Raw genomic sequence first — 26,653 nt, 5'->3', positions numbered from 1 at the left:
GTGACTTTGCTTCTTCTTGTTCTTCTGTCAAGCCTGTGTTAAACCAGGTTGGTTACATGAATATGATCCTCAGAACTCATTAAAATGTGAAAGTAGGGAAAGTTCTCCATAAAGATGTCCTTACTCTTCCACATGTGCGCAGTGATAAGCATTTCATTGACACAAGTATTTTTTATGTGCATACACACATATGTGCACACACTAAAATTAATAAATAACCTTGAATTTCATCTTCTTCATCCTGCTCTGTTCACCTTTCCCTGTAGAACACTAAAGCAGAGAAACTAAAAACTTTATTTGTGTCTTGTTAGCCTGGGCATCCTCAATGTCTTGTCCTTTGTATCCCATGGGCTCCCCAACTGCCTGAGTATCCAGAATAATAAGTTGAAAACTAACAACTTCTCATATTAAAACCTTTTGACCAAGGAGTCCTTAGAGCCATAGACGTAACTTCTGGTGGACAAATTTATTAAAGTACAAGGCAGAAAATATCAGGACAAGCAGCTGATGACCATGAAACTGTCAGTAGAATAAAGGGAATGTCAGACATTTTAAGTTAGGAATGGAGGTTAAAGAACTATTGAGGAGATTCAGAATTTTAGAACATGAACTGTTGGATTTTGGACAGCACCCTAAAGCCAATCTGTAAGAAATGAATACTGACTGGTACTTAGTGCCTAGATGGTGACATCTAGGCCAGAGCTCTGGTTGAGGGCCATGTCTGTATCTATAGCCCCATTGCAACCAGGGTTTGTGTTGATGTCTGTGGCTCCTGTTTCCATCAGAGACCATGTAGATTCTTGGTGTCTGGATCACCACCTGGGGCAATGTCAGTTTCCAATGGTCATACTGATGCTGGGGCCATGCCAATCTGAATAATCTGCACTGCCACCTGAGGCCAAGGTGACATCCAAGTCCAGGATGCTGCTGAGGAACATGTCTGTGTCCATGGTCCTACCACAACCAGGATCTGTGTCAATGTCTGTGGCATACGCTGCCACCAAAGCCCAAATGGAAGTCTGGAGTCCACAGGCTTAGGTCTGTGTTAAAGTCCAAGGCACATGTTGTAACAATGGTAACACAGAAATCCAGGGTCTGGGTGAACACATGTGAAATTGTTAGTGGTCAGGAGCATGTCACCTTCAGAGTCATTTTGATCTGAGTGGTCTGTACTGTCACCCAGAGCAATGATGTCATCTGGTCCTGAGCTATGGCTGAGGGCCATGTTTAGCATGAGTCTTTACAGTTCTTATTAATAAAATCAAACCTGAAGGCAGTTATTGGGGTGAATGCTGGTAGATCAGATGCAGAACAAGCCACAGCCAGCTCACCTCGCCAATTCTTCAGCTAGTCCTGTTTCCTCAGACTGGAGGCCTCTGAGTCCTTATCCAGATTGATTTCAGTTGAACTGCTGCTCAAAAGCCTGAAAGCTTAACCAGCTCAAAGCTTCTAGTTCCTGGTCCTCATGCCTTATATACCTTTCTGCTTTCTACCACCACTCCCTGGGATTAAAGGCTCGCTTTCTGGGATTAAAGGTGTGAGTCACCATGCTTGGCTGTATCCTTGAACAGATGGATTTCTGCCTCTGGAAAGTAGGATTACAGGCATGTGCTACCACTGCCTATCCTAACTATCTAGTGGCTTTTCTGTTCTCTGACCCCAGGTAAGTTTATTAGGCTACACAATATTTTGGGGAACACAATACCACCACAGTCATATCTGGGTCTGTGGTCCTGCTACACCTGGGTTCTTTTGATTTCTATGGCCCAGGTTACCAGAGGGGGCCATAGTAACCATGCATGATGACATCAGAGAGCCATGATGAGCTGGTCCTGCCCTTTGCTGGAATTAGGAAAGTTGTTCTGGCACCTCACTGTGCACTTAGGAAGAGATCTTGCCCCAACCATTATGGGAGACCTGGTCACCACATTTTCGAGAGGTGGCCCAACCATTCACCATGGGTGAGGGAGAGCTGGCCTGATGGATGGGAATAAGAGAGGTAGCTATGCCTCTCACTTGAGGGGGAAAGCCCCAGTGACTCTAACTAATTAATCAACTCAGCTTCCACTCAGGCCCACAGCCATTCCCTGGGATGGCCCACCCTAACATCCACCCCATCTAAGTCCTGCTAAAGCTCATGAGGGGACTGGTCTTGTAGAAGAGATTCTCAAGATCTCCGTGACTCTCATTGGCTTTGGTATATCTGAGCAGTTTTAGTGATGATCCAGTGATGATGGAGTACCAATAGAGGTGTTGGAGATGTGGTAAAAATTGAAGAACAAGGATGGGTTCTTTTGTTCTTCTCTTGTTTTGTTGGGTTTTTATTTTATTTTTGCTTGTTTTGTTTTGGTTTGAATTTTTCATTGATTTTTTTAATTTTTTTTTAAAACAGGTCAGATGCTGCAGGAAGAGGGGCAGATATTGAGAGACTGGAAGGTAAGTGGAATTGGGGTGCATGATGTGAAATTCACAAAGAATCAACAAATAAATTATGTTAATGCAAAATAACTCAAAAAGGATTATCTTGGTTGTTGGAAGATTGAAGATCTGAGTTCAGAGCTCCCATGTTTCCAGATGATGCTTTTTTTCATGATACAAATAAATATACTAGAAATAAGAGGAGAAAAACAAAATGAAGAGCTTTAAGAAAGGATAAACACCCTTGAGAGTGGAAGTGATCTCAGGATCTAAGTGACAAAATCCAGAGTGTCGTGTCATAAGTAGCACATTCCTTGCAGGTTATTTATACATTGTCCACCTTTCTTGTCTGGTTATCTCAGTTTCTCTTGCTTTCTCTATCCTTGATTAGAAGCACAAGTCATGGAGGGCTTTCCTAATTTCACTGATAACTGGATTATTTCAGATGTATCAGTCTTCCTTCTACTGCACATGAGTCAGAAAGAAGTGATAATGCTTATCAATCCTCAGAGAAGGATCTATGAGTTATCATTCAACCCACTCTTTCATGGGTTGGAACATGCATTCATTGATACAATACAAGACAAAGTACTTTTATTGCCTAAACTTGTCCTGTGAAATGGGAAATAGAGCCCTGCTCAGCACAGCTTCATTCCTTGTATTAGGTGAAAGATACATTTAGAAGCATTATTATGCTTTATATATAAAAAAGGAGTTCCCATAACCTTAGTGTTCCTAGAACAGTGTAAATCCACTAGGAGGGGATTAGAACAATACATCTACTCAATGGTTTACTGAGGATTAACTAGGAAAGCACAAGTGCAGTAGCTCAAGAATCTAAACTGGAAACTTCATTTCTCATTTAGATGGCACATTTAGAACTGAATAATTTCATAGGGCTATTAAGTTTTTTAAAGAGAGAAATAAATGGGTTGCATTGAGTGTGGACATTATAATGATATGCACATGTGGATGCATCATAGAAGGAAGGAAACTTTAAGACACAGATACTAACCAGGTAGAATCCACTGGTTTCCTTTGGTTTGGGAAATCATGATGTCTCAATCATTTTGTGGGATTTGTCTAGCATGGGATTTTGGGCTTTTCTCTTTCCCACCACATTTAGAAGGCCATCCTCTGACATGAATTGTTTACACAAACCTCGATTGTTTTCACATGAAAAGTATCTTGCTTCATTCTTGTGGCCAAGTTTTCCAAAGGGGACTTCATCCCTGAGCTCTTACTGTCTGTTGTTTTAGCTGAAATCATGGTGCCTAAGGGTACAGAAGAAAATCTACAAACATATTTTCCAGCTTGTTTTTCACCTGAATATAGGGCCTCAGATGTGAAGCCCAAGGGTAGAAAGAGTTTCAGAATTCTCAATGGCAGTGGAGGAGGTATAAGAAAGTGCTCAGAGTGATCATGGTGACAGGCTCACTCATCAACAAAGTTAGATGCGCATGTGGTTGCAGACACTTGAGCTAAGTATAAACCTCTGGATATTGTGAGATCTGAATCCATCAGACTTATGTCTGAGCAGACATGTGTGTTGGTGGGATGTTTTCTTTTGGTCATTATTATTATCAGGATCTTGTCTAATCACAGTCATGTATATGCCTATAGCTCCTCTGAGTGTTATTTCAGAATCAAAGAAGATTTTCATCAAGAAGGAGATGTGGTCATTGGTGTATTTTTCCCAGTTCATACTTACTACACAGGCAACAAAGTTCCACATCCTTATCTGCCGTACTTTTTCACTGACATTCACATGCAGTAAGTGTTGTTACTCATTTATCCTGTTTCAGATTTCATATTACATATGATCCAGGTGTTATATGCATTCAAACTTCTATACTTCTTATTTTATCATAAAAACCCTCCTCCAATCCAAAATTCCTTATTTAATTGTATGTTACTCTTCATTTATTTTCTTTTCTCAAAGATGATAAAATAAATTTGCCTGTTTGTTTACTGGTTATTGTTTCCAAATATGATCATTGCAATCTTGTGATCTTACTTGCCATGCCTTTACTGCAATGCATTTCTCATGTTAGGTCTTCAGACAAAGGATGGTTTTATCAAAGTTTGACCTGGCTCTTCAGGGCAGACTAGAAATCTATATGGACTGCTGAGAAAAGAGGTGATGTTCCTGAAAGCTGTTACTATGGAGGGATAGCGTGGTAGAGTTAGAAGTGTTACATGCCACTGATTTAGGAGTAGAGGTTTCAGAGTTAGAAGTTGGAAATACTTCTTTATGGTTAAAATATCTCTGCCTATCTTCAAGGGATTTTTAATTAAATTATTTTACTTTAAGACACATTTTCCCTTTTACATGATTGTTCCATGCATTTCTAGTAAGTTTTTATCTTATTTTCATGGGTGTGTTCATAAGACACATTGACATGATCTTGACCACATAGGGCTGTTTCATATTAAGTCAGAAATAAAATCAAACTGAGTTTGTGGTAGGGAAATATTTTTGTTACTACAAAAGATTAATATGTGTCTTTGCCTCTTTCCTTTCCTCCCTTAAAATCTACCATTGTGCAGCACCTGTCCTAAATTTTTTTCACACAACTTCAGCTATAAGAAGTGTATATAAGCCGGGCGGTGGTGGCGCACGCCTTTAATCCGAGCACTTGGGAGGCAGAGGCAGGCGGATCTCTGTGAATTTGAGGCCAGCCTGGGCTACCAAGTGAGTTCCAGGAAAGGTGCAAAGCTACACAGAGAAACCCTGTCTCGAAAAACCAAAAAAAAAAAAAAAAAAGAAGTGTATATATCTCAAGGCTAAAAGCATTTTGTAGGGCTTCTGATTACACCTTTTTTTTAACAGTGTGAAAGTGCATATATGTTTTCAAAGAGGAAATGTGTCAACTCTCTAAGGCTCTGCCTCTTTGTCTTTCTTCAATTGTTTCTGCATTTTTACATGACTAGAAATAATCATCTTAATTATCAAGATGACAAAATTTATAAGTTGGATGCAGAAATTTTGCTCCATTACATTTGTTTTTTGTGTTCTAAATTACTAACTGGATTTTACTTTAAGGCTATCATAACTGTTCAGATAATATTATATATGAACATTAAAAAACATATCAATTTCCAGATTAATGTAAGTTAGCTTTTAGGGTCAACATGACTTGGTCTATTGGAATACAGATGGTACGGACTTTCCAAAGCATTTTTACCACAATTTTTGTGTATGTCCATGCACACTCATGCCTCAGGTCTCACATGCAGGTGAGAGATCATCTGTGGAAGGACAACTTCACCTCCCACTATGTGTGTGATGACATCAAACTCAGACCATACTCAGTGCTAGGATTTTGCCCTGTGTGAACCATATTTTCTCCCATATGGCAAATCCTGTTATATATGATGACTGTTATCCTTTCAAATTTAAATTGATAGTATCTCTAGAAATTTATGAGATGAAGAACATGTCCCTCCAATTTACTTAAAAATGTGGTTGACTTGATATGTCAAAGTTGATTTCCCGAAATCTACAAATATTTCTTATGTTTATGATGTGATATAAATTCATTTATCTTATGAATTTTATTTTGCACAATTTGGATGTTAAGAGTTTTTTCTCTTCTACTATAAATATATGCCTTTTGTGTAAAGTTTCACACATCATAATCTGAAAAAATTTTCTTGCAGCTTATTCTAAAATATTTTGCAGTGGGATGCTTGTTTAAAATTTTTTACCACTTCATTTATTTTTGAAATTATGATATAATTGGAGCATTTCTCTTTTCCTTCATTACCTCCAAACCTTCCCACATAACTCTGCTTCCTCCCTTTCAAATTCATGAGCTATTTAAAAATGTTGTTACATAGACATATGTTTGTACACACACACACACACACACACACACACACATATATACATATATATGTACACAGATATATATGTATATATATATATACACATATATATGTATATATATATATATATATATATATATATATATATATATATATATATATATATATATGTTCCTAAATACAAGCAGGTCAGAATATATAAAGCTACCCCATTTTATATTTTTTAGGGTGATCATTTGATATTTGATATTCAATTGTTTTGCTTTTTCCTGTAGAATACTCTTTCTCTGATTCTTCACATTCCTTAGCTGCCTATAATTCTTTCTTTAGGATTAAGACCTTATGATTTTACTCCCAGCCACTTTGGTATGTCTAATACTCTCCTCCTCATTCATATCATGCTTAGGCAGTTGTGTTCACAAAACTTTCAGGATGAGACATTAATTAAAAATGTTAAAATTTTTGAACAAATTTTCTAACTTGGGCTGATAAAGATTTATCAACATTGCTTTTTAATAATAGGAATAAGTGGATATATTATCTTTTTGGGACAAATAATTAAGAACAACACTACCTACATATAAATATATGAACATTTTATTTTTCCAAAATTGAAAAACAAGCAATAAAGAGATATAACTATCAATTTTCTGAAGCATAACTCATATAGAAAAAGTCACTTTGCACGTTTTCCCCATGTGTCCTCCTTCTGTGTGTTATGAATGACAATGTCTCTAGCCCTAACTCTGTCATGATTCTGAGCTCTTCCCTCCATTGTCACCTGTGGCCTCATAATCATTCTCCCTCTTTCCATGAATTGAAGCTTTGTGGCCTTTTCTCTTCATATCAGCGGGGTGACCATTGAATGCTCTCTATATCCTTTTAAGAAGGTCTATGAGGACTGCATTCACTTATTTTAAATGCCCTTCTTCGGTGTTTGTTCTGGTGTGGCCACTGTGCTTTGTTCATCCTTAGTATGCCCTTTCCATTAGCACTGAGATCTTACTTGCTAACCTCCTTTCTCTTAGGGTGTTTCACAAAGAATGTGTATTCTGTCCTGATATGTTAAAACACAGCCAGAAACACACATACAGGCAGCTAATCAGATACACACAAACATACCTGGTGTAAGGATTTTTTTCATGCTATCATAATATTGAGTGCTGATGGCTGTCAAATTTAGCACTGTGGTGATTCTTTTAATATTTATCTCAATGTATCACTTCCAGAAATGCATGTGTCTATCTAACACTGCAACATTCAGTAATAATTCAGATGATTTTAGATTGATTTTGTCGATAAGATTAAAAAATATTAAGTTATCCAATGTCACTCTTGTATTTAATGTAATTGAATAAATAAATAATGATATCTCTGATGTCCAGTTGAAGTTACATGATTCAGGGACAGTAATTCCTATACCACATTCTAAGATTTCTAAGATGTCCAGCATAGCTGTCCATCATCTATAGTTATCACCCATTGACAATAATGTACATCATGATTTACTAAAATATATTTCTATAGAGTCAGAATCTTGTATTTTCATTTCTCACCATTTTTTACCAATTTCTTAGGGATTACATATCAGTGAAAAGTCTTAAAAATAAATATGCTTGAAATATATTCAAATCCAAAATCAATTTTTTTGAAGATTTGAACAATTTTATTTAGTTGTTTTAATCAAAAGGAGTATTTAACCATGCAACTTACTACTATGCTATGGCAAAACAGCTGACAGCAAAAAAAAGGGTCCAAAAGGTCCCTTAACTCAAACCCCAATTGTCTTAGTCAGGGCTACTATTGCTCCGATGAAACACCATGATCAAAGCAACTTGAAAAGGAAAATGCTTATTTGCCTGACATGTCCACAACACTGTTCATCACTGAAGGAAGTCAGGACAGGAACTCAAGCAGGGCAGGATGCTGGAAGCAGGACCTGATGCAGAGGAGTGCTCCAAACTGGCTTGCTCAACCTGCTTTGTTACAGAACCCAATTCCAGTCCAGGGATGGCTCCATCACAATGGGTTGAGACCTTCCCCATCAGTCACTGATTAAGAAAATGCTCTACAGGCTGGCCTACAGCCAATCTTATAAGCCATTTTCTCAATTGAGGTTCCTCCTCTCTGAAGACTCTAACTTGTGTCAAGTTAATATAAAACTAGGCAGTACAGCCATCATTCCATATTCTATATCAAGTGTTGTATTTGCCAGATTTTCCAAGTATTAGCTGGGTAAAATATAGCAAAACAGACCTAGAGCTCATTTCAGCTACTCCCTAACACACAGAGCCTTGGGTGGTGGACCAAAGAAGTCAATCCTTGTACTTTCTTTTGGTTCCCAGTTTCTTAAACAGATTTCATTTCTTCCAGATTTCTTTCTCTGGACTGTTTTTTTTTTTCATATCAGTTCCCCATATGTCTTTGCTAGATTGCCTCAGTTGTCAAGAATATCCCACCAGCCCGAATACAATTCTCTTAAATTTGAGTAATAACAAGGCCCAAGTTTTTGCACATCTACATATTAAATCAAGCAACATGACCAAAAAAACATGGAGGGAGACCAAACTTGAAGCCTCCCCACCTAGTGTTTTGTTCATTTATCTCTTCCCTGAAATATGAATATCTTCTTTGAGGACAGATGCAGAGATACCCTGGAAAAAGTAGCCAATACTCTCAATCTATTAAGACTATTTCAGAATTTTCAAATTGACTTAAAACTATGTGTAGAAATCTGAGCCTTTTTTAAGCTTGTCATAAATTCAAAAGTTCAATACTGAAGATAACAGAAGAAAATCTTTTCGTAGTAAGACACAAAATTTTGTTGTTGTTTTGTTTTTGTTTGTTTGTTTGTTTTCGAGATAGGGTTTCTCTGTGTAGCTTTTTGGGGCAGGTCCTGGCTCACTCTGTAGACCAGGCTGGCCTCAAACTCACATAGATCCGCCTTCCTCTGCCTCCCGAGTGTTGGGATTAAAGGCATGCACCACAACCGCCTGGCCCAAGGATACTTATAAATCTTAAGCTTTTCTCAAGATATTTTTTTTGATTCTTCAAACCCATGGAAGTATAAAAACAAACTGAGTTTTCAAAACCTGAGCAGAGGTAGAGTGGGTAAATTGTGACCTAGTTGTCTTACCTTATAAACATACATAACCATTTTGTAGACTGCTCTTTCTTTATACCCAATTATACTATACTGACAATATACATAAAAGGAAAATCTGCTTTGTGGCGATTAAATTGTCATAGTTCTCCTTAAGAACTGTGGACTGAAACTAAACAGTTGACAAAATCAATTTTAAATACTATATAGGAGATAGGATTAAGCTTTCTTGTATATAAAGAATGTGAAATATTCAGATCACAACGTTTATGTAATTGAGTGTGTCATACGTTTTCTTGATTTTGAACATAACACAGCGATGATTCAGAAAATCCTAATTTGTTCTTTTTTCCTTCCTGTTACTTTCTTTTGGATTGTGGCCTGACCCTAATTACCTTTCTGTGATATCTTGGTCTCCCTTCCTCTTTCTCTGAAGGCATCTTCCCTACCATGTGGCTTGTCCTCCATCTATGTCTGACCTCCATGTTTGCTTAACTCAAGAAGTTAAGCAAAGAAGAGCTTAAGTGTTGCTTTCTTACTTCTCTCCCCATTGTCTTCTTCCAAGCAACTGGTATGGTTTAATCCATGTCTATCTTGGTGGGTTTTTTTCACTTTGTACACTCTAACAATAAAGCATTCATGTTGCAAAAAGCATTTTAAATATCATATAGGAATTGCACACAATTTTGATATACTATATATTGTGAAAAACAGAGATACAATATATATTCTTCACATTTGGTGATTAAAGTTTCCATTCCCTTATCATTGCTTAGTGTTGAGAGGTTTGGAGCACCTCTGCTCTTTTTCCATGGAAAGTGTAACAGGGATTATGACTATAATGTGCAAATGAGAAAATACACATATATGAAATTCTCAGAAAGTATGCATTATATGTGTGTATGTAGATATAATTATGTACATATATACATACACACATTTAAATGTACATTCTCATAGGAGAGAAAACTTGGTTTCTACTCTTAAGAAATTTTGTAGCCAATTCCTTTCCAGTATATGCAATTCTTTTATTTATTGTTTTGGGATGTCTGGCTGCTTTCTTCTTGGTTTTTAAATGCATTTATGAATTAATTGAGAAATTAAGTACAGTGTGTTTTGATTATATTCACTCCTCCCCTAACTCCATACATATATACTTTCCCACACTAACCCTTCTATTCACCCAACCTTGAAATTTCTTCTTTTTCTCCAAATAGTCCTACTTATATTTTTGAATTTCTCATAGATCTTGAGCCTTCTCTGGACTGTGGTAAATCTACCAAATGCCAAAATTTTGATAACAGCTGACTGTCAGAAAACCTATCAACTACAAAATCTCCATGGCTAGTGGTGAGACTTCACATTTAACTCTGTTCTCCGTGCTTAGGATGTTTTTTCTAGCATGATCTTTGGCAGGTCTGGTGTCCCAAAAACTATGCATTTGTATGCACAATTAGTCTGTTCTTTCTGAAAATAAGTTATATGTAATTATCTACAACCTGATAAGGTTATGGAGATTTCTGTGATTGAGTATTACATATATTCCCTGTCCAGAGCTGAGCATTATACAGTGGCTCATTCTTTCCAAAATGATCAGTTGAAAGTCTCTGATAATTTATATCTACCAGGAGAAGTTTCTCTGACAAGAGTGGATCAATGCTCTGATCTGTGATTTCACAAATAAATTATTTGGAATCATGTTAATTCCATTTTAATTCAGAAGAATAGTTCTATTATATTCTCTCCTTTTGCCTATGGCCTCACTAGTCACACTTTTATTAATAAAAATTTTTATTAAGAGATTTTCTATTCATTTTACATACCAACCACAGATTCCCCCATCCTCCCTCCTCCTGCCCCTCAGCCTTCCCCCAACCAACCCACCTCCCATTCTCACCTCCTCTAAGATAAGTTCTCCCATGGGTATTAACCAGAGTCTGGCACATTCAGTTGAGGAAAGTCCAAGACATTACTTCCTGAACCAAGGCTGCACAAAGTGTCTCACCATAGGCACTAGGTTCCAAAACCCTGGCCCATGCACTACTGACAGGTACTGATCCCATTGCCTGGGGCCCCATATACAGGTCAAGCTAAACAGCTGTCTTGCTTATCCAGAGGGCCTAGTCTAGTATCATGGGGGCTCCTCAACTACTGGTCTACAGTTCATGTGTTTCCACTAGTTTGGCTAGTTATCTCTGTCCTTTTTCCAGTTATGGTCTTGATATACCTTGCTCATAGAATTCCTCCTATCTCTCATCAATTGAACTCCTGGAGCTCTGCCTGGGACCCAGTCATGGATCTCTGCATCTGCTTCCTTCAGTCACTGGTTGAGGATTCTGTGATGACAGTTAGGGTATTCAGCCAACTAATCACCAGAGATGGCCAGCTCAGGCACCTTGTTGTCCATTGCCAGTAGTCTATGGTGGAGTCAACCATTTGGATTCCTGGGAACCTCCCTAGCACTCTGGTTCTTTCTATTCCCATGGTGTCTTTGTAGCTAGAGTTTTCCTGCCTGGCCCACAGCCAGGACAAATCTCTGTCACCTGCCAGTCCCACATCCACTCAGACCCAACCAAATAAACACAGAGACTTATATTGCTTACAAACTGTATGGCCATGACAAGCTTCTTGCTAACTGTTCTTATATCTTAAATTAATCCATTTCTCTAAATCTATACCTTGCCATGTGGCTCATGGCTTACTGGCATCTTCACTTGCTGCTTGTCATGGTGGCGGCTGGCAGAGTTTCCTTCCACCTTCCTTTTTTCTCAAATCTCCTCTCTGTTAGTCCCGCCTATATTTCCTGCCTAGCCACTGGTCAATCAGTGTTTTATTTATTGACCAACCAGAGCAACAGATTTGACATACAGACCATCCCACAGCACTTCCCCTTTTCTTTCCTTTCTTTTTTTTTTTTAAAAAAAAGGAAGGTTTTAACTTTTACACATCTTCTTAGCTAGTTTGGTATATCTGGGAATTTGGGCGTAGCTTCTCTTACTACTGTATCTTATGGGGACACAAAGAATACTTTAGGCTTATGGAGTAGTCTGTGAGGCTGTATTGTCTGAGCCAGTTGCCTTCAAACGGTTCTGGATGTTGGATCATCTGGGCCATGGTGTCATTGGAGACCTTTCAGGGGGTCTTGGCTGGTCAAACATGATGTATCTTAATCTGCAACAAATACATAGCCTCTGGCTTTCTGTGGAAACAAAAGCAAAGCCTCTTTTCCAAAGCAACACATCCTTACATCAAAATTTTAAAGTCAAGGTAACTTTAAAATATACATTTTGGCATAACTCAACAGCTTTTGCAATTAAATGCTTTTCTTCAGTTATGAATATCAAAGAGAACATAATCCAGATTCTCTGTGTGGTAGCCATCTTTACGTGGCTTATTTTTTATATTACCTTGAGCCTATTGCTTTAAACTACAGCATTCCAAGAATGAAATGGTGCTATGGCTGCTGGGTCCACCCACTTCAGCTTCCCAACATGGTGGTGGTACATTTTCCGCCAGCTCTGGTAGCCAACAACTCTCAGAAATAGTGGGTCTATGCTTCTATCAGAGCAGCGTGTAGCCCAGAAACCTCTTTTTATGTTTTGTACTAGCAAAGGGTAAATCCACCACACAGCAGCAGGGTAATGAGCCGCTTGTAGATGCCTCATTCCCACCATACTGCAGGACAAGTGCTCACACCAGGAACCCACCATAGTAGCTCAAAAACAGCAGGCTTCCACTAACTTGAAAGAGGCAACTAGGAACTGTTTTTAGCTCTGTTTTAGAATCTTTTTTTTTCAGGTTTTAGGTGGAAACTCTTGCTAACACATTGGGTGCCATTTGTTGCTAGAGTTTTCCTGCCTTGCCCACAGTCAGTACAAATCTCTGTCACCTGCCAGTCCCACATCCGCTCAGACCCAACCAAGTAAATACAGAGACTTATATTGCTTACAAACTGTATGGCCGTGACAGCTTCTTGCTAACTGTTCTTATATCTTAAATTAATCCATTTCTATAAATCTATACCTTGCCACATGGCTTGTGGCTTACTGGCATTTTCACATGCTGCTTGTCATGGCAACAGCTGGCATTCTGCCTTCCTGTTTTCTCAATTCACCTCCCTGTTAGTCCCACCTATACTTCCTGCCTGGCCACTGGCCAATCAGTGTTTTATTTATTGACCAATCAGAGCAAAAGTTTTGACATACAGACCATCCAACAGCATGTCTTCATTTATCATGTTATCTCTTTTCTTGCTCTCCCACTCTGTTGCCATTCCAATTGGAACCTCTTGCTCCCCTAAGCTCTCATCTCCCATCCCATGCCCTCCACTACCTCCCTCACAACCACTTTGCACATGTATATTTCATCCATTTCTCTATCACTAGGCAATCCATGTATCCTTCCAAGGCTCCTCCTTACTAGCTAGCTGTAGATGTATCCAACCGTCTTATTAAATAATAAACACAGAACCAATGCAAAGAAGAAAGCCAAGAGGTCAGAGCTAAGAGCTAAAACCTTACCCTTCCTCCTGCGGTGGTCCTACCTCTCCGAACCAGAGCTACCCCTGTGTTAAAGTCTTTATATAGAGGTCCTGTCCTGCCTTCTCATTGGTTGTAAACCCAACCACATGACCGCCTCCTCACAGCCTGTCTGTATAGGCCTCCAGGTTTTCCATGATTGGTATTAAGATTAAAAGCATGTGTATCCAATAATGGCTGTATCCCTGAACACACAGAGACTTACCCAGCTCTGCCTACCAAGTGCTGGAATTACAAGCGTACGCTACCACTGCCCTGCTTTCCTATGGCTTGCTAATAGCTCTGACCCCCGGGCAACTTTATTTATTAACATACAAATAATATTTTAATACAAATAAAATATCACCATATTTCCCCTTTGCTATTTTAATAAAAAGGAAAAAAAAGAAAAAGCTTATAACTAATATAAGAAAAACTATATACAAAAGTACAATAACTATATACAATATATACAAGTAATAAATACTTAAACAATGTCTAGTCCATTTGTATTTGACAAATTCAGAGAAAATAATTTCATTATCTATCCTATTTTGGTAAGTCCAAAATGTATCCTAATTAATCTTCAACTATAACTAACTAATCTTCAACTCCCTCAGAGACCCAAGAAGGAAATAATATTAGCTAACAAAAATAAAAACAGGAAGTGCACATAAGCAACTTCCAAAAAATTTGTGAGTTGACAGAAACAGACAGCTGTCTGGACAGTCACCTGAGGTTTCTCCGAAGTGCTGGGGCATCATCTTCAGCCTATAGGCTTAGCATATCTGACAGACTCATTTGTGAAGTAGGATGTACACAAGGTCAACAGTTCAACCTCACATTGAGTGAGAGTGGTCCATGTACCAGAAACACCTGAATTCCACTAGTATCATGTCATGATTCAGGATTTTAAATTCTGGAAATTGTTGATGGTTTTTTAATTCAGCTGTCCATTCTTCTTGGCTGTGTATATATGGCTTCATCTCAGCATCCCATTCTTCTCCATATCCCTCTATCAAATGCCAGTCTACTATTGAGAGGCGTGAGCTTAGTTACTCTTCAAGAATAACTGTTTCAGCTGCTGTTCCATTGCACATCAGAGGCCATCGGCCCACTGCCTATTCAGCTGCCTTCGAAGAAAATGGCACTGTACCTTTTTCGAATTGCGAAGGCCACTTCAGGGATGGTGCCATATTGTCCTGGCCTCTGAAGATGCCTTTTGATAAAGCCATAACCACACTTGTTTTGGCAAGAATCAGTAATCCTTTGTTTTATGTCCTGTCTGTCCATTTTGTCCTGTTGATTCGAGGATACTTTGTTGTCCAGTGGCTAACTTTTGCCACAATGAAAGTTAACTCCATATGCAGTTTCTTCAATGCCCATATTTTCTCTGAAGTAGATTGGTACTGCCAGGAGCCGACATGTCTCATAGTCATAACAAAAAAGAAAAATTTTCTAAGTTATTAAAACATTTTAAATGCCATATTCTGTAGATCTCTGAAGGGTTTGAAGATAACCTGTCTATCTAAAATATATCTACTCAATCTTGAAAACATACCTAATATAACTACAAGTTCTATTATAATATCTAACTACTAACTTTCATTTCTTTATATCCTAATAGTTGGTAATATCATTCAAGGATCAGAAAATTGCATTACATTGTTAGATGAACGGTACAATTAGAAAAATATATATAACATTTTCTAACAATATCAATTTCAATATATATAATTTGTATACAATATAAAACAATCCAATACAATGTAAAGTATTTACATTTTTCTTTTCTTTCTTTTTTTTCTATAAGAACCTTAAATCTAATCTCCTTTGCTTAGCCTTTTTCCTAACCCTTGACAACAACTTGTAAGCAACCCCCCTAATCAATGAAAATTATCCCAGACCCAAAACCCATTAAAAGGCCAAAAAAACCAACCGCCCCACACCACCTCTTTGGGAATGCGGGCGTCGTATTCTTGAAATTGCTTCCTGCTGGGTATGGGCGAATTATCTTTATCCTGAAAGAAAAATTTTAGGTTAATTGTCAAATTCTAGAAAAGGTAAATATATCCTTCGTTATCCAGTCTGTGTATAATGCCAAAATTCAGGTTTTATCTCAAATCCTTATTCAAGTAGTCTTTGAGACTGGATCATCTCAGCTAGCTCTTCTCAAAATTGCTCTGAGCACTTTGTAGTTCAAAGCTGATCTGTAGATGATGTTTGTCAGCTTAGTGATGTTATTATTGTCCACGTGGAATTGTTGTTGTTGTGGGGCCCCATCTTCTTCCTGGAGACTTCAGTTGATGTTAGGCCTAACCGTGATTTCCTGCAAAAAACTGATAAGAGACTCGAACACAAAGACTATATATGCGACTTTTTAGAATTAGTTAGTACTCTATATGACCATTTATATCTTAACAAAGTTTAAAATGTATATATATATATATATATATATATATAGATCTTGTAAATTTTGATATAAAATTCATACTTTAAGAAAAGTTTAAAGAATCAGAATAGAATCAAAGAGTTGAGATTAGTAATAGAATAGTCCCTTAATTAATTTGGCTTTTCTCCTGTCCCATAGCAGAAGATGGCTCTTTTCCTCTGGCATGATACAGGGAGTTTGCATTTTCCTTTTAACAACATGCTTGAGTTTAAAGAAGGAGAGAGCCATTCTCCAACTCCAAAGTCAGCTTTAAATTTTAATTGAACTGGGACTATTAGAAGTTAAATAGTGTTAAATCTTTAAAGAAAAGCAGAAACAAACATTTAGGAAGACATAAAATTTTTTTAGATAACATACCCATACGCCATTTCACTCTGTTTCTTAGGATAGATGATTTGTTCCTTTTCTTCAGTTGTCTCATTTGTCCAGTGTTCTTCAAATTCCTTAACCTTCATTCTCCTAAAAGACAAAAACAAAAACCTTTCCCCAAGGTTTTTTGGGGATGTTCCTTTTTGACAAGTTATCTGATTAAATGAAAAGGCATGTGTTACTGATGTAAGTTAGTTTAAATTGGATGTTCATGATAGTTGATGAACTATCACCTCCTCTAATTAAGAGGTCTCTCTTGTTCAAATCAAACCTTTATCAATTTTGATGGTACCCACAGCTTATCTTCTCCTGTAGAGATAAAAGCAAAACCTCGTCCCCAACGTAACACATACCCTGGTTTCCATTCTGAGGTCAGCACATCCTTAAAGTATATAGGTTGATTTAATTCTGTAGTTTTTTCTATTATCCAATGTCTCGCTGCAGCTGTTGTTCCTTTCTCATTAGCATTGAGAAAATTCAAAGTTAATAGAGCATTATGTAGTCTATTTCTGGGGGTTTTTGTTACTCCTTTTTGTTTATTTAGAATATCCTTTAGAGTTCTGTTTGATCTTTCTATAACTGCTTGACCTGTAGGATTATGTGGTATACCTGTAACATGGTTTATATTATAATAAGCAAAAAACTGTTTCATTTTAACAGAGACATATGATGGAGCATTATCAGTTTTGATTTGTGCAGGTATAGCCATAATGGCCATAACTTCTAGCAAATGAGTGATTACAGAATCAGCTTTTTCAGAGCTCAAAGCAGTTGCCCACTGAAATCCTGAATAAGTATCGATAGTGTGGTGTACATATTTCAGTTTTCCAAATTCTGCAAAGTGAAACACGTCCATCTGCCAGATTTCATTCCTCTGAGTACCCTTTGGGTTACATCCTGCTGGTAATGGTGTTTGATTGTAGAAGGAACAAGTAGGACATTTCTTTACTATTTCTTTGGCTTGTTGCCAGGTTATGGAAAAATCCTTTTTTAAACCTTTACTATTTACATGATGTTTTTTATGAAATTCTGAGGCCTCCAGCACATTTCCTATCAATAATTTATCAATCTCATCATTGCCTTGTGCTAGAGGGCCTGGCAGACCAGTATGGGATCGGATGTGAGTTATATATAAAGGATGACTCCTTTTTCTGATTGTATCTTGTAATTGAATAAATAATGAAGTTAATTCTGAAGCATCGTGGATAAATTCTGCAGTCTCAATATGTAATACTACTCTTTCAGCATACTGAGAGTCAGTTACTATATTGAGAGGTTCTGAAAAATCCATTAATACCAACAGAATAGCATACAATTCTGATTTTTGAACTGAATTATAAGGACTTTGAACCACTTTACTTAAATTGTCTGATTTGTAACCTGCCTTTCCTTGTTTGTTGGCATCTGTATAAAATGTACGAACTCCAGATATGGGTTTTTTCCTCACAATTCGAGGCAAGATCCAATCAGCTCTGTTTATAAGATCAATTCTATTGCTTTTGGGATATTTGCTGTTAATTTCTCCCAAAAAATTACTACAAGCTTTTTGCCAAACTTCATTTTCTATCCATAATTTTTCAATGTCCTCCTTAGTTAAAGGTATGACAATTTCTGCTGGGTCTATTCCTGCTAATTGACGAAGTCTCAATTTTCCTTTCCAAATCAAGTCAGAGATTTTTTCCACATCAGTTTTTAATTTTTTATTTGGTTTATTTGGTAAAAATATCCATTCCAATATAATATCTTCCCTCTGCATTAATATTCCTGTAGGAGAATGCCTAGAAGGTAAAATAACCAAAATGCAATCCAACTTTGGATCAATACGATCTACGTGCCCTTCATGTACTTTCTTTTCTACCAAGGCCAATTCTTTCTCAGCTTCAGGTGATAATTCTCTTGGACTATTTAAGTCCTTATCACCTTCTAAGGTTTTAAACAAATTATTCAGTTCATCATTTTTTACCCCAACAATAGTTCTTAGATGAGAAATGTCTCCAAATAATCTTTGAAAGTCATTAAGAGTCTGTAGTCGATCTCTCCTAATTTGCACTTTTTGAGGTCTAATTTTTTGAAGTTCTATTTTATATCCTAAATAATTAATAGAATCTCCTCTTTGTACCTTTTCTAAAGCAATTTGTAATCCCCAGCATGGCAAAATTTTCTTTACTTTTTCAAACATTCTTTCTAAAGTATCTGCATTTGAATCAGCTAATAAAATGTCTTCCATATAATGATAAATTATAGATTTAGGAAATTTTTTACGTACCACTTCTAATGGCTGTTTTACAAAATATTGGCACAAAGTTGGGATATTCAACATTCCCTCCATTGAAATCTTTTAACCGGTTGAGAATTATTGTAAGTAGGCACTGTGAAAGCAAATCTTTCTCTGTCTTTTTCTTGTAAGGGTATTGAAAAGAAATAGTCTTTTAAATAAATAACTATGAGAGGCCAGCCTTTTGGTAACAGAGTAGGTAAAGGAATTCCAGATTGTAAAGAGCCCATTGGCTGAATTACTTTGTTAATTGCTCTAAGGTCTGTTACCATTCTCCATTTACCAGATTTTTTTTTATAACAAATACAGGAGAATTCCAAGCGCTGGTTGATTCTTCAATATGATGAGCATTTAACTGTTCTTCCACCAGCTCTTGAAAAGCCTGGAGTTTCTTTGTTGTTAAAGGCCATTGCTGAACCCATACAGGCTTGTCTGTTGACCATTTTAAAGGTAGAGCTGTTAATGTTTTTGGAAGATTATCAGTTGTTGTGCCCTGTTCTTGTATGACATGGATGGCTGGTGAGCACTCATTAGAATAATATCTTTTAATATTTCTCTCAGAAACATGTACTAATTTATGATTTGTTTCTGAGATTGGAGGGATATTAATCTGAGTATTCCATTGTTGTAACAAGTCTCGACCCCACAGGTTCATAGCTATGTTAGCCATATATGGTTTTAATTTTCCTTTCTGTCCTTCTGGACCTATACATTCAAGCCATCTTACACTTTGTTTCACTCTAGATAATGTCCCAATTCCTAAGAGTTGAATGTTTACCTCCTGAAGAGGCCAAGTTGGATGCCAAAATTCTGGTGCAATTATGATAATGTCAGCACCTGTGTCTACCAGACCAGACAACAAAACACCATTTATTTTTATTGTTAGTTTTGGTCTTTGTTCATTAATAGAAGTTTGCCAAAAAATTTTCTTTATGTTTTTTCCTGTATTTCCAATTTTCTCTGTTTCATCATCTCTACTAACATGATTTATTCCAATAGACATTTGGTTATTTAGTTGCTTTGAGTAGGGGTTTCCTCTACAACTGCAGGAAAGGTTTGAACTGGATTTACTGTGGGGGCCTGCCTGAGGCCCCTCTGGGAGTTTCCCGAAGCTCGAGGCAGAGGGTTACCCTGTCTGTCCCTTGTTGATCTACATTCGTTGGTCCAGTGTTTTCCCTTACCACACCTTCTGCATACTCCAGAAGGAAGGGGCATTCTGTTGCCAGTGTTCCTTGAAGAAACATTATTTCTAGGAATGACCTGTTTACAATCCCTTTTCAAATGTCCTTGCTTTCCACATCCAAAACATCTAACATTGCTCAAACCTTTTGAAATTGCTTTTCCTACCCACATATCATCATGATCATAAGCCTCTACATTAACTGTATCTCTAATCCAATCTTCCAAAGGTGCAGATCTTGCCTTTAACGGCCTAATTATTCTTTTGCACGCTGCATTTGCATTCTCAAAGGCTAAGGATTCAATTATTATCTGACTAGCCTCTGAATTCGGGACCATTTTTTGTACTGCTGAAGTCAATCTTTGTAAGAAATCTGTGAAAGATTCTTTGGGGCCCTGTATAACCTTTGTAAATGACTCAGGTTTTTTTTCCTGGTTCTTCAACTCTGTCCCATGCATTCAAAGCTGCCGTTTTACATAGAAGTAGGGTTTGGACATCATATGAACAATGTGTTTGTACTGAAGCATATTGGCCTTCGCCAATAAGCTGATCCTGGCAGACTTGTATTCCGCTATCCCTACATTGTCTTTCTATATGTTTAGCCTCATTACTGAACCACATTTTCCACTGGAGATTTTGTCCGGGTTCAAGAACAGCCTGTGCCAATTCCCGCCAGTCCTTTGGTATAATCCTATTACAAGTTGACCAGGTGTTTAACATTTGCTTTACATATGGGGAGTGCATGCCATAAGATGCTATTGCCTCCTTAAATCTTCGTAAGTCTAACATTTCAACTGGAACCCAAGTATTTTGTTCATTCTCTTCATCAGGTAGCTGCTGTACGGCTACTGGATAAATTAAGGGTGATTGTGTGAAAACTGGCTTTCTTTCTGTAACCTTACGATCCAATTTTGAAACAACTTCACTATTTATTTCTTCTGTCTGAATTTGAATTTCTCTATAATTCATTTTTACCGGTTTAACAAGTTTTTCTAGGACTGTTATCCTGGCACTTAAGTTGATGATCTTTTTAAATAGTAAAATGAGGATAAGAAAAGTAATAAACTGAATAATTCGATCAATATTAATCTTTTCATATAGTTGCTCCATTGTCAGAGTGCCTAAAATTTCAAACAAAGCCCAATTTTCTTCCAATGTACACATAAAGCCCATTTTTTTTAATGTAGAAAAAAATTCTCTTTTAAATAGATATGTTAATTGACTTACCAAGTCTGGGTAGAACAGTAGAATCCCAGGGAATTTCACAGCCACCTGGTGTTCGAGGTGTGAATCCAGCGAGAGAGAGAGAGAGAGAGAGAGAGAGAGAGAGAGAGAGAGAGAGAGAGAGAAAGTGTAGCCGCTTGAGCCGAGTCAAGCCTTGGCTTTACCGGCAGGGGCCCTGTTCAGCAGGGCAGGTCTGAGTTGTTTGTAGCAGTTGCAAGTAGCTCCAGCTGCGGGTCAGTCAGGCCTGGGCCCAAGCTAGGCAGCCGGGCCGCCCAGGCTGGAAACCGGACCTGCCGCCAAGCCAAGCCAAGCGGTTTTTAATGAATTCTTGTCACGTTGGGCGCCAAATGTAGATGCATCCAACCTTCTTATTAAATAAGAAACACAGAACCAATGCAAAGAAGAAAGCCAAGAGGTCAGAGCTAAGAGCTAAAACCTTACCCTTCCTCCTACAGTGGTCCTACCTCTCCGAACCAGAGCTACCCCTGTGTTAAAGTCTTTATATAGAGTTCCTGCCCTGCCTTCTCATTGGTTGTAAACCCAACCACATGACCGCCTCATCACGGCCTCTCTGTATAGGCCTCCAGGTTTTCCATGATTGGTATTAAGATTAAAAGCATGTGTATCCAATAATGGCTGTATCCCTGAACACACAGAGACTTACCCAGCTCTGCCTACCAAGTGCTGGAATTACAAGCGTACGCTACCACTGCCCTGCTTTCCTATGGCTTGCTAATAGCTCTGACCCCCGGGCAACTTTATTTATTAACATACAAATAATATTTTAATACAAATAAAATATCACCATAGCTAGCCTCCCTGGAGCATGGGTGGCAGTCTGATTATCTTTTGCTTTATATATAGTATATAATTATGAGTGAGTATATACCATGTTTGTCCTGAGTCTGGGTTGCCTCATTCAGGATGATATTTTGTAGTTCTATCCATTTGCCTTCAAACCTCATGATGTCATTGTTTTTCTCCACTGAGTAGTGCTCCATTATGTATATGTATCACATTTTCTTTATCCATTCTTCAGTTGAAGGGCATCCAGGTTGTTTCCAGGTTCTGGTTATTAAAAATAATGCTGCTATGAACATAGTTGAGCATGTGTCCTTGTGGAATGATTGATCATTCCTAGGGTATAGGCCCAAGAGTGATGAAATGGGTCTTAAAGAAGATTGATTCCCAATTTTCTGAGAGACTGCCATACTGTTTTCCAAAGTGGCTGTACAAGTTTGCATTCCCACCAGCAGTGGAGGAGTGTACCCCTTGCTCCATATCCTCTCCAACATAAGCAGTCTTCAGTGTTTTTTATCTTAGCCATTCTGACAGGTGTAAGGTGGTACCTCAGAGTTATTTTGATGTGCATTTCCCTGATGACTAAGATGTTGAGCAATTCTGTAAATGTTTTTCAGCCATTTGAGCTTCTTCTGTTGAGAATTTTCTGTTTATCTCTATAGCCCATTTTTTAATTAGACTGTTAGGTATTTTGATGTCTAGTTTCTTGAGTTCTTTATATGTTCTGGATATCAGTCCTCTATCAGATGTGGGGTTGGTGAAGATCTTTTCCCATTCTGTAGGCTGTCACTTTGTCTTATTGAAATTGTCCTTTGCCCTACAGAAGCTCCTCAGTCTCAATAAGTCCCATTTATTAATTGTTGTTCTCAGTGTCTGTGCAACTGGTGTTATATTTAAGAAGTGATCTCCTGTGCCAATGTGTCCAAGACTACTTTGTACTTTCTCTTCTATCAGGTTCAGAGTGACTGGATTTATGTTGAGGTCTTTGATCCACTTGTACTTAAGTTTTCTGCATAATGACATACATGGATCTATTTACAATCTTCTACATGTTGATATCCAATTATTCCAGCACCATTTGCTGAAGATTCTTTCTTTTTTCCGTGGTACAGTTTTGGCTTCTTTGTCATAGTTAGGTGTTCATACATGTGTGTGTCAATGTCCGTGTCTTTAATTTGATTCCATTGGTCCACATGTTGATTTTTATGTCAGTACCAAGCTGATTTTAACTACTGTAGCTCTAGAGCAGAGCTGGAAGTCAGGAATCGTGATGCCTCCAGAGGTTGCTTTATTGTACAGGATTCTTTTAGCTGTCCTGGGTTTTTTGTTTTTCCATATGAAATTGAGTATTGTTTTTTTCCAGGTCTGTGAAGAATTGTGTTGGGATTTTGATGGAGATTGCATTGAATCTGTAGATTTCTTTTGGTAAGATTGCCATTTTTACTATGTTTATCCTATCTATCCATGAGCATGAGAGATCTTTCCATTTTCTAATATCTCCTTCATTTTCTTTTTTCAGAGACTTAAAGTTCTTGTCGTACAATTCCTTCACTTCCTTAGTTAGAGTTACCCCAATGTATTTTATATTATTTGTATGTATTTCTATCCCAATTTCTATCCCTTTGATCACTTTTTCTTGTCTAATTGCTCTAGATAGAACTTAGAGTACTATATTGAATAAATATGTGGAGGGAGGACATCCTTGTCTTGTTCTGGATTTTAGTGGAATTTCTTTGAGCTTCCCTCCATTTAATTTGATGTTGCCTTTGGTTTGCTGTAAATTACCTTTATTATGTTTAGGTACATTCCTTGTATTCCTGATCTCTCTGGAACTTTTACCATGAAGGGGTGTTGGATTTTGTCAAAAGCTTTTTCAGCATCTAATGAGATGATCATGTGGATTTTTCTTTCAGTTTGTTCATATGGTGTATTACATTGACAGATTTTTGTATGTTGAACCGTCCTTGCATCTCTGGGATGAAGCCTACTTGATCATGGTGGATAATTTTTTTGATGTGTTCTTGGATTTGGTTTACCAATATTTTATTAAGTATTTTTGCATCAATGTTCAGGAGGAAGATTGGTCTGTAGTTCTCTTTCTTTGTTGCAACATTGTGTGGTTTGGATATCATGGTAACTGGTAATGTTCCTTCTGTTTCTATTGTGTGGAACAATTCTAAGAGTATTGAAATTAGCTCTTCTTTGAAATTCTGGTAGTATTCTGTGCTGAAACCATCTGGTCCTGGGCTTTTTTTTTTTTTGGTTGAGAGACTTTTAATATCCATTTCTATTTCCTTAGGGGTTATTGGCCTATTTAAATAGTTTTATCTGGTCTTGATTTAACTTTAGTATGCGGTACCTAACCAGAAAATTGACCAGTTTGTTCAGATTTTCCAATTTTGTGGAGTAGAGGTTTTTAAAATATGACCTGATGATTCTCTGGATTTTCTTATTGTTTGTTGTTATGTATACCTTTTCATTTCTGATTTTGTTTCTTTGGATGCTCTCTCTCTCTCTCTCTCTCTCTCTCTCTCTCTCTCTCTCTCTGCCTTTTGGTTAATTTGGATATGGGCTTGTCTATCTTGTTGATTTTCTCAAAGAACCAACACTTTGTTTCCTTGATTCTTTGCATTGATCTTTTTGTTTCTATTTCATTGATTTCAGCCCTCAATTTGATTATTTCTTGGTGTCAATTCTTCCTGGGTGAGTTTGCTTCTTCTTGTTCTAGATATTTCAGGTGTGCTGTTAAGTCACTAGTGTGAGATTTCTTTATCTTCTTTATGTGGGTATTTAGTGCTATGAATTTTTCTCTTAGCACTGCTTTCATAGTGTCCCACAAGTTTGGGTCTGTTATACTTTCATTTTCATTGAATTCTAGGAAATCTTTAACTTCTTTCTTTATTTCTTCCTTGACCCATTGGTGATTCATTTGTACATTCATTTGTTCAGTTTCCATGAGTTTGTAGGCTTTTTGTAAAATTTGTTGCTGTTGAAATCTAACTATAAGCATGGTGGTCTGATAAAATACAGAAGGTCATTCCAGTCTTTCTGTATCTATTTAGATTTACTTTGTGACTGAGCATGTGGTCAATTTTAGAGAAGGTTCCATGGGGTTCTGAGAAGAACATATATTATTTTGTGTTAGGGTAGAAGGTTCTGTTGATATCTATTAAGTCCATTTGAGTCATAACTTCTGTTAGGTCCCTTGTTTGTTCGTTAAGTTTCAGTCTGACAGATCTATCCAATGGTGAGAGTGGTGTATTGAAATCTCCCACTACTAGTGTGTGGGGTTTGATGAGAGATTTAAGTTTGAGTAATGTGTCTTTTACAAATGTGGGTGCCCTTGTATTTGGAGCATAAATGTTCAGAATTGAGACTTCATCTTGGTGGATTTTCCCTGTGATAAATATGTAATATCCTTCCCAATCTCTTTTGACTGATTTTAGTTTGAAATCTATTTTATTAGATATTAGAATAACTACACCAGCTTGCTTCTTAAGTTCATTTGATTGGACAATCTTTTCCCAGCCTTTTACTCTGAGGTAGATTCTGTCTTTAAATTTGAGGTGTGTTTCTTGTATGCAGCAGGAGGATGGATCCTGTTTTTTGTATTCATTCTGTAAGCCTGTGTCTTCTTATAGGTGAATTGAGACCATTGATATTAATGAATATTAATGACCATTGATTGTTAATTCCTGTTATTGTTTGTTGGTAGTGTTGTGTGTTTCTCTTCTTTGGTATTTGTTGGTATGGGATTATCTATTGCCTGTATTTTAATGGGTGCATCTAACTTCCTTAGGTTGTATTTTCCCTTCTAGTGCTTTCTGTAGGGCTGGATTTGTGTATAGATATTGTTTAAATCTGGTTTTACCATGGGATATTTTGTTTACTCCACCCATGGCAATTGAGAGTTTTGTTAGATATAATAGTCTGGGTTGGCATCCATGGTCTCTTAGTGTCTGTATAACATCTGTCCAGGAACTTCTGGCTTTCAGAGTCCACATTGAGATGTCAGGTGTTATTCTGATGGCCAGGCAGGAAGTATAGGCGGGACAAGGAGGAGAATAAAGCTGGGAAGTGGAAGGCTAAGAGAGATACTGCCAGCTGCCACAATGACAAACAGCATGTGAAGATGCCAGTAAGCCACGAGCCATGTGGCAAGGTTATGCTAAGGTGTGGAAGTCTACTAAGGACTGGGGAACTTAACATTCACCACTGATCTTAGTGAATGAGCCAAACGGGACTATTTTAGTTTATGATGCAGGCCCCATTCTTAATCCAAGCAGAATAAGAGTTAGATGCCCAACTAGTGCTGATAGCTGAGTAGACAGACAGGCGGACCCACCATTTTCCCAACCATGCCAAGAGCTTTTCTAATTACTCCTTATCAATTAGCAAAGAGAACCCAGGTTTCTCCCAAATCCATACATATTTTCCTTTGTTACTTGAGATCTCTAAGCCTCCCAGTTTTGTAGAATCATTT

The 26,653-nt window shown here is 37.5% G+C and overlaps 1 pseudogene; it reads left to right on the top strand.

Annotated features, from left to right (window-relative positions):
* The first annotated feature begins 1,908 nt into the window (after positions 1-1,908).
* Positions 1,909-26,653, top strand: part of LOC128124295 (vomeronasal type-2 receptor 116-like) — a 39,325-nt pseudogene continuing 14,580 nt past the window's right edge.

Source organism: Peromyscus californicus, unplaced genomic scaffold, assembly GCF_007827085.1.
Source record: "Peromyscus californicus insignis strain IS unplaced genomic scaffold, ASM782708v3 Scaffold_4__1_contigs__length_199733344, whole genome shotgun sequence".
In the NCBI taxonomy this organism is placed as follows: Eukaryota; Metazoa; Chordata; class Mammalia; order Rodentia; family Cricetidae; genus Peromyscus; species Peromyscus californicus.
The sequence above is the reverse complement of the archived record's forward strand: the minus strand, read 5'-3'. Positions and strand labels throughout refer to the sequence as shown.